The sequence below is a fragment of the Pithys albifrons genome, chromosome 28 (assembly GCF_047495875.1).
Source record: "Pithys albifrons albifrons isolate INPA30051 chromosome 28, PitAlb_v1, whole genome shotgun sequence".
Classification (NCBI taxonomy): domain Eukaryota; kingdom Metazoa; phylum Chordata; class Aves; order Passeriformes; family Thamnophilidae; genus Pithys; species Pithys albifrons.
In genome coordinates, this window is record NC_092485.1 from 669,809 (window position 1) to 676,807 (window position 6,999).

Here is a 6,999-nt window from a genome sequence, read left to right on the forward strand (position 1 = left end):
GATTCCATGGTCCCTGGGAATGTGTTTTGGCCAAGGGAGGCACAGAGGCTCCTCTGTGTCCCTTCAACTCGCAGTAATTTAATTAAATGCTTTAATTCAGACCCCAGCGTGGGACTCGCTGACCCTGTGGAGGCTGTGGGGACTTCCAGGCTGAGATCCATCCTTTAATCCCAGCCTAGCCAAGCCAATTCCCTGGATTCATTCCCCTCCCATTAACACAACCACTCCTGAGCAAGGACACAACTGCCCATAGGGTTTATCCAAGGAAGGAATGAGGGGTTGGATCCGGCCCCAAAATGGGATGAAAGGGCAGCAGAAATTCCCTCCCTGGGTGGAAAAAAAAAAAGAGCATTTCCCACAGGAAGCAAAAATCAGGAGCAAGATCCAAGTTGCTTCTTGCTGGGACACCCCCCCTTGCTGGGACCCCACGTGCTGCAAACTCCCCTTCCCATGGGGAGGCTTGGTGGGTCACAACAAGCAGAGGCTTTTTTTTCCAAGGATTTGGCCAGCAGGAATGTGGGAGGGCACCTGGAGGCAGAGCCTCTGTTGTTGCAATAAGTAGGGAACAGTTGGATGTGCTGGGAAGATCCTGATGGGGTTCAGTCTCTGGGATGGGGAACTCCAGGAAAGGAGCTGCTCCTCCTGTTTGGTTCTTGGTTAAGGACAGAAATTGAGGGATAACAGGATATGGGGTGGAGATTCCAGGGGTTTTGTCTTGGAGGCTCCCTACAAAGTGTTTCCTCCTTTCTCCTGTCACAGCAGCCCGAGGAGGAGGAGGAGGAGGAGGAGGAGGAGGAGGAGGAGAAGGAACTCTATGACATGCAGAGCCCAGCACAGGCTCATGTTCTCCCCATCCCTATCCCAGGACCTGCCTGGTGATTCCAGCAGGCAGGAGGTGAGTGCTGTGCCATCCCCAGGGATAATCCCCAAAATTCCCCTCTGGAGGGCACCCCAATATGTTCCACCCGGGTAAGGTTGGTGACCCTAAAGGGCCCCGAGTCCTGGAAGCTGCTGATCCAAAGGCACCAACGCCCCAACCCCATCCTGGCTCGCAGGGCCTCCCTTCAGCCCCAATTTCCTGCAGCCCCCGGTGATAAGAGGCTGATCCTCAGCCCTGGAAATCCGATGCCCCGCTGGCAGGGAACTCAGGTCCTGGGGGAATGTGGAAAGGCGGCTGAGAATGAGCAGATCTTGCTGCTTTCCCTCCTTCCCGCTGCCAGAAAATCCCTTTGGAGGGTGGGTGTGGTCTGAGCGTTGCTCGCTGGGATCGCCCTGGGCTGCACCCCCCTGATCCGGGCTGGCAGTGCTGAATTCCGGGGGTCCGAAGCTTCCAGACCCCCCTGTGCCCACTGGAACACCCCAAACCAACTGGATGCTCAGAATGTTTTAATGCCATCCTGGTTTTTCAGGCTTTATTCCTCTTGTTGAATCCCAGGGAATTGTGGATCCCATCTGTTCTCCGGGAACATCTGAGTCAGGGATATTCCCATCTTTTCATCCCCTCGGTTGGGATATGGCCTGGCCACGGCCAGAATTGGGGAGTAAACCCCAAAATCTCCCTCCCAAGGTGGTCTGGGAGCACATTCTGGGTGCTGTAATCCCTAAAATCCCTCCCAAACCAGTCTGGGAGCACATTCTGGGTGCTGTAAACCCTAAAATCCCTCCCAAGCCGGTCTGGGAGCACATTCTGGGTACTGTAAACCCTAAAATCCCTCCCAAGGTGGTCTGGGAGCACATTCTGGGTGCTGTAAACCCCAAAATCTCTTCCCAAGCTGGTCTGGGAGCACATTCTGGGTGCTGTAAACACTAAAATCTCTTCCCAAGGTGGTCTGGGAGCACATTCTGGGTGCTGTAAACCCTAAAATCTCCTTCCCAAACCAGTCTGGGAGCACATTCTGGGTGCTGTAAACCCTAAAATCCCTCCCAAACCAGTCTGGGAGCACATTCTGGGTGCTGTAAACACTAAAATCCCTCCCAAGGTGGTCTGGGAGCACATTCTGGGTGCTGTAAACACTAAAATCCCTCCCAAGGTGGTCTGGGAGCACATTCTGGGTGCTGTAAACCCTAAAATCTCTTTCCCAAGCTGGTCTGGGAGCACATTCTGGGTGCTGTGGGTTTGCCTGGGAAAGGGACTGATGGGGTACTGGTTTAACTGGGCTGGGAGGGGATGTCTTGGAACACACCAGTCCTGTGGCTCGAGGGCTGAGGAGCTGAATAATTCCAGTTTATTTATTCACACCCTTTACTATCCCGGGTGTCCCCTGCCTGTGCAGTGACTTCCCTCTGCTCTGCTGGCCCTGGGGCTTTGTCCCTCCAGCTGCTCTTGGATTTGGGGTGAACTTCTCCCCAAATTTTCAGGGCTCTGTGTGCATTTGGATCAAATGTTCCAGCCTGGAGCTGCCCTGACCTGACCGAGCTGGAGTGGAACCATCTCCAGTCTCCACTGGAATTCAGCTCTGGGACTGCTGGTCCTGGAGGGCAGAGGGAAGATGCAGAGCCACAAAACCAGACACCTCCCCAAATCCACCCTGCTTGGAGGTCTGTGAATCCAGAGCTGATCCATGCCCAGAAATCAAATTAATTCAATTTCCAGATTGGTTCGTTGCTGTGCCAAGAGCTGCAGTGATTGAACTAAACTGATTTGCTCGAGGAATTCCTTGTTTGGGAGTGCTGGAATTCTCTGCTCTGCTGCCAGGAGCCTTGGGCAGTTTCATTCCTCGAGGCTGGTTGGTCCCTTGGGATTGTGACTGGGTTAAAGAGTGGGATTTAACCCCAGGGAATGGATAAGAGTGGCAGCTCCAGGGTTGTTCTTGCCTCTCCTTGTCATGTTCTTAGAATCATAGAATGGATTGGGTTGGAAAAGACCTCCCAGATCATCAAGTCCAACCCTTGGGCCAACTCCAGTCCCTTTACCAGATCATGGCACTCAGTGCCACGGCCAAGCTCAGCTGAAAAACCTCCAGGGATGGGGAATCCACCCCCTCTCTGGGCAGCCCATTCCAATCCCTGAGCACTCTCTCTGCAAAGAATTTCTACCTGATCTCCAACTTCAATTTCCCCTGGCAGAGCTTGAGCCCATCGTGCCCCCTTGTCCTATTGCTGAGTGCCTGGGAGAAGAGACCAACCCTCACCTGGCCAGAACTTCCCTTCAGGCAGTTCCAGACAGTGCTGAGGTCACCTCTGAGCCTCCTCTTCTCCAGGCTGAACACCCCCAGCTCCCTCAGCCTCTCCCCACAGCACTTGTGCTCCAGTCCCTTCTCCAGCCTCGTTGCTCTTCTCACTTGGGTTGGAAGAGACCTCTGAGATCATCAAGTCCAACCCTTGATCCAACCCCACTGGGATCACTCTGGCACTGAGTGCCCTGGGCTGGTGATCACAGTGGGGTTGGATCAAGACATGGTGGATTCTCTGTCCCTGGAGGTGTTTCAGAGGACACTCAGTGCCACATCCAGTCCCTTCTCCAGCCTCGTTGCTCTTCTCTGGCCCCGCTCCAGCCCCTCAATCTCTTGCCTCAACTGAGGGGCCCAGAACTGAACACAACACTCAAGGTGTGGCCTCCCCAAGGCAGAGTCCAGGGGAAGGGTCACTGCCCTGGGCCTGCTGGCCACGCTAGTTTGGATCCAGGCCAGGATCCCCTTGGCCTTCTTGGCCACCTGGGCACACTGGTGGCTCCTGTTGAGCTTCCTGTCCCTCAGTCCCCCCAGGTCCCTCTGCCTGGCTGCTCTCCAGCCACTCTGTGCCCAGCCTGGAGCGCTGCAGGGCTTGGGGTGGCCAAAGGGCAGGACCTGCACTTGGCCTTGTTGAACTTCACCCCATTGGAATCAGCCCATCCCTCAAGTCCATCCAGATCCCTCTGCAGAGCCCTCCTGCCTGTCCAGGTCCTTCTCCAGACCCCTCCAGCCTGACCAGGACCCTCTCCAGACCTCTCCATCCTGTCCAGATCCCTCTGCAGATCCCTCCTGCCTTCCAGCAGCTCGACACTCCCTCCCAACTTGGTGTCATCAGCAAATTTGCTGCTGATGGACTCAATCCCCTCATCTAAACCATCAATAAAGATGTTAAACAGGACTGGACCCAATACAGACCCCTTGGCCCTGTCCCCATTCCAAGACATCTGTACAAGGGCTGGGGGTTATTTGCAGCTCGCCAGGATCGAGTGGGGAATTTGGGATCTGCATCCCACTCGTGTTTGTGTCCGACAGAGCCCAGACAGGCACGTGAGCCGGGAATGGAGCTGCTGTGGGAGGAATCCGGGCTGAGCAGCCAAAAACTGCCTCTTTTCTACCCAAACAAATTCTCAGCCAGCGAACGGGAGGTATCCAGGGCAACGGCGATGCGCGGGAGGGTGGGATTGTGGGATTTGTGGGATCCCATCTGGGATGTGGAGCGGCCCTGGCTGCGGGAATCACTGCGGGCTCTGAGCGGAGGGCATGGGAGAGAGGGCGGGAGAAGGGATGAGAAAGTGGATGGCAGAGCCTCGGGGGGAATCTCCCGGGGCTCCCGCAGATGCTCCACTGCCATCTAGTGACAAAGGGACCCGGGACAGGCACGGGAGGTGGCACCGGCCACGGGTGGGCACCAACCCGGGGTGAGCCCCGCCGGGTCCTCCCCGCTCCTCCTGGGGCTGGAGGCGGGAGCAGAACCGTCTTGCCGTGGAAAAAGGATGTTTTGGACCGTGGTTGTTCCTTCCCTGCAAGGACAGAGCGTTTCTCTCCTGTCCTTCCCACAAAACCTTTAGTGGGCACCTCCCTGGCTCAGGTTGGCATCGCTGGAGGGGTCGCGGCTTCTCCACTCCTGAGAGTCCAAACACAACCCAAACATCTCCAAATCGGGCTATTACATGTTAAAAACTCCCCTTTTCCACAGGAACTGGTGGGTCCCCGATTCCCTCCGGTACTTTGGACGTGCCCGAACATCCCGGAGCCTCCTCCACCTCCTCCCTCATCGCCGCAGTGAAATTATTTAATGCCTTTAACGTAATTAAAGCTGAACTGCCCAGCCCTGCAATTTCTCCTTCCAGCTGCCCATTAATGTTTCCCTCCGGGCGATTAGAAAGCAGGAAAAGGCCACAAATCCCAGCCCTGCGCTGGAGGCAAAGGAAGAAGCGGGACAGGGGACTCGTGTCCCAATGGAATTATCCCACCGCAATCCCAGGTTGTTTGGCAGCTCACGGATCCCTAATTTCTCCTTTCCCAGAGCTGGTGAGGTGCCCCCCGGGGCTGGCAGCGCAGAGGGGGGGCCGTGGCTGCCGCGCTGCTCCGTTCTCTGGTTTTTGGAGGTGATTTCCCCCCTCCCCAGAATCATCTCCCTCCTCACTTTGCCACCCAAGTCAAGGCAGGCGCGGGAGGAGGATACGCCGCCGATCTGTAATTACCTCTGTTTATGCTAATTGTGTAATTAGGGGTGGCAATTACGTGGGGAAACGAGGTGGGAAGAGGGGCTGGCTCCTTATCCCAGCTCAGCTGCTCCCGGGATCCCTCCCGGGCCTTGCGGTACGACAGGATGACGGTCCCTGCTGAAGGCACCACTTTCCCATTTTTTCCCCCCGTTTAATGCCCAGATTCCTGATCCTCGGGGTTTATCCCGGCAGCGCTCCCTCCACCAGGAATATCAGTCTCTGATTCCAAGCCCATGTGTGCCAGAAGCCTCATTCCTGGCAAAATTCCCTGTGGCAGGAACGTGTCCCAGGGGTGTTTGTGGGTGGATGTGTCCAGCTCTGGGCTCATCCCCAGCCCGATCCTGCTCCCACATGGATGGATAAAAGGCACATCCACATGGATAAACCCCCTGGGATGCTGGAAAAAGGAGCGTGAAGCCCCGAGGGGATGGATGGGGCAAAGAGGGGAGGGCTCGGAGCAGGATTTGCCCCGAGGTGAAGGATCCAACTCGGTGTCGCTGCTCTCAGCTGGTTGTGCTCAGCTCCCTGCGAGGGATCCCTTTCCGGAGAATCCTTTTAAATCGTCCCTTCCAGCCTGGGCTGGCGATGTTTAATTTCCTAACGAGGGTTCATTCACACAAACCGCTCCCGGCGGTGGGGACGGTCACGGGCACGTGGCTGTCCTTGGCTGGAGCATCCTCGGGCGGGATGGGAAGGGTGGGGAAGGGCCGGGAAATCGCCGGGATTTCCATCGGGTTTGGAGCGGGCTCTGCGTGGATTTGGGCAGACCTGGGGGCATCTCCCAGGGGGTGTTTGCTGCTCCTTGGCTGCTCAGTGGCTGCTCCAGTGGGCACTCCAGGGGGCACTGGGGGTGACTGGGAGGGGATTGGGAGAGACTGGGGAGCACTGGGGAGTGACTGGGACTGACTGGGGGGCACTGGGAGGGGACTGGGACTGACTGGGGGCCACTGGGACGCACTGGGAGGGCACTGGGACTGACTGGAGGGCACTGGGAGGGGACTGGGATTGGCTGGGGGAAAGTGGGAGGGGACTGGGAGGGCACTGGGAGGGACTGGGGGGCACTGAGGGTGACTGGGATTGATTAGGGGAAACTGGGACTGACTGGGGGGCACTAGGGGGTAACTGGGACTGACTGGGGGGCACTGGGGGGTAACTGGGACTGACTGGGGGGCACTGGGAGGGAACTGGGACTGACTGGGGGGCACTGGGGGGGATTGGGAGAGACTGGAGGGCACTGGGAGGGAACTGGGACTGATTGGGGGGTACTGGGGGGGATTGGGAGAGACTGGGGGGCAGTGGGACTAACTGGGATTGATTAGGGGAAATTGGGACTGACTGGGAGGCACTAAGGGGTAACTGGGACTGACTGGGGGGCACTAGGGGGTAACTGGGACTGACTGGGGGAACTGGGGGGCACTGGGATTGACTGGGGGGCACTGGGAGGGGACTGGGACTGGCTGGGGGAAAGTGGGAGGGGACTGGGGGGCACTGGGGGTGACTGGGATTGATTACGGGAAACTGGGACTGACTGGGGGGCACTGGGAGGGCACTGGGACTGACTGGGGGGTACTGGGGGGCACTGAAATTGACTGGGAGCCACT

The 6,999-nt window shown here is 57.4% G+C and overlaps 1 long non-coding RNA gene across 1 annotated transcript; it reads left to right on the forward strand.

The window, feature by feature from the left end:
• Window positions 1-801: 801 nt before the first annotated feature.
• On the forward strand, window positions 802-4,964 carry LOC139683600 (uncharacterized). The gene is made up of 3 exons (XR_011699799.1): window positions 802-895; window positions 4,203-4,315; window positions 4,867-4,964. It is a non-coding gene; the product is annotated as an uncharacterized lncRNA (long non-coding RNA).
• Window positions 4,965-6,999: the final 2,035 nt, after the last annotated feature.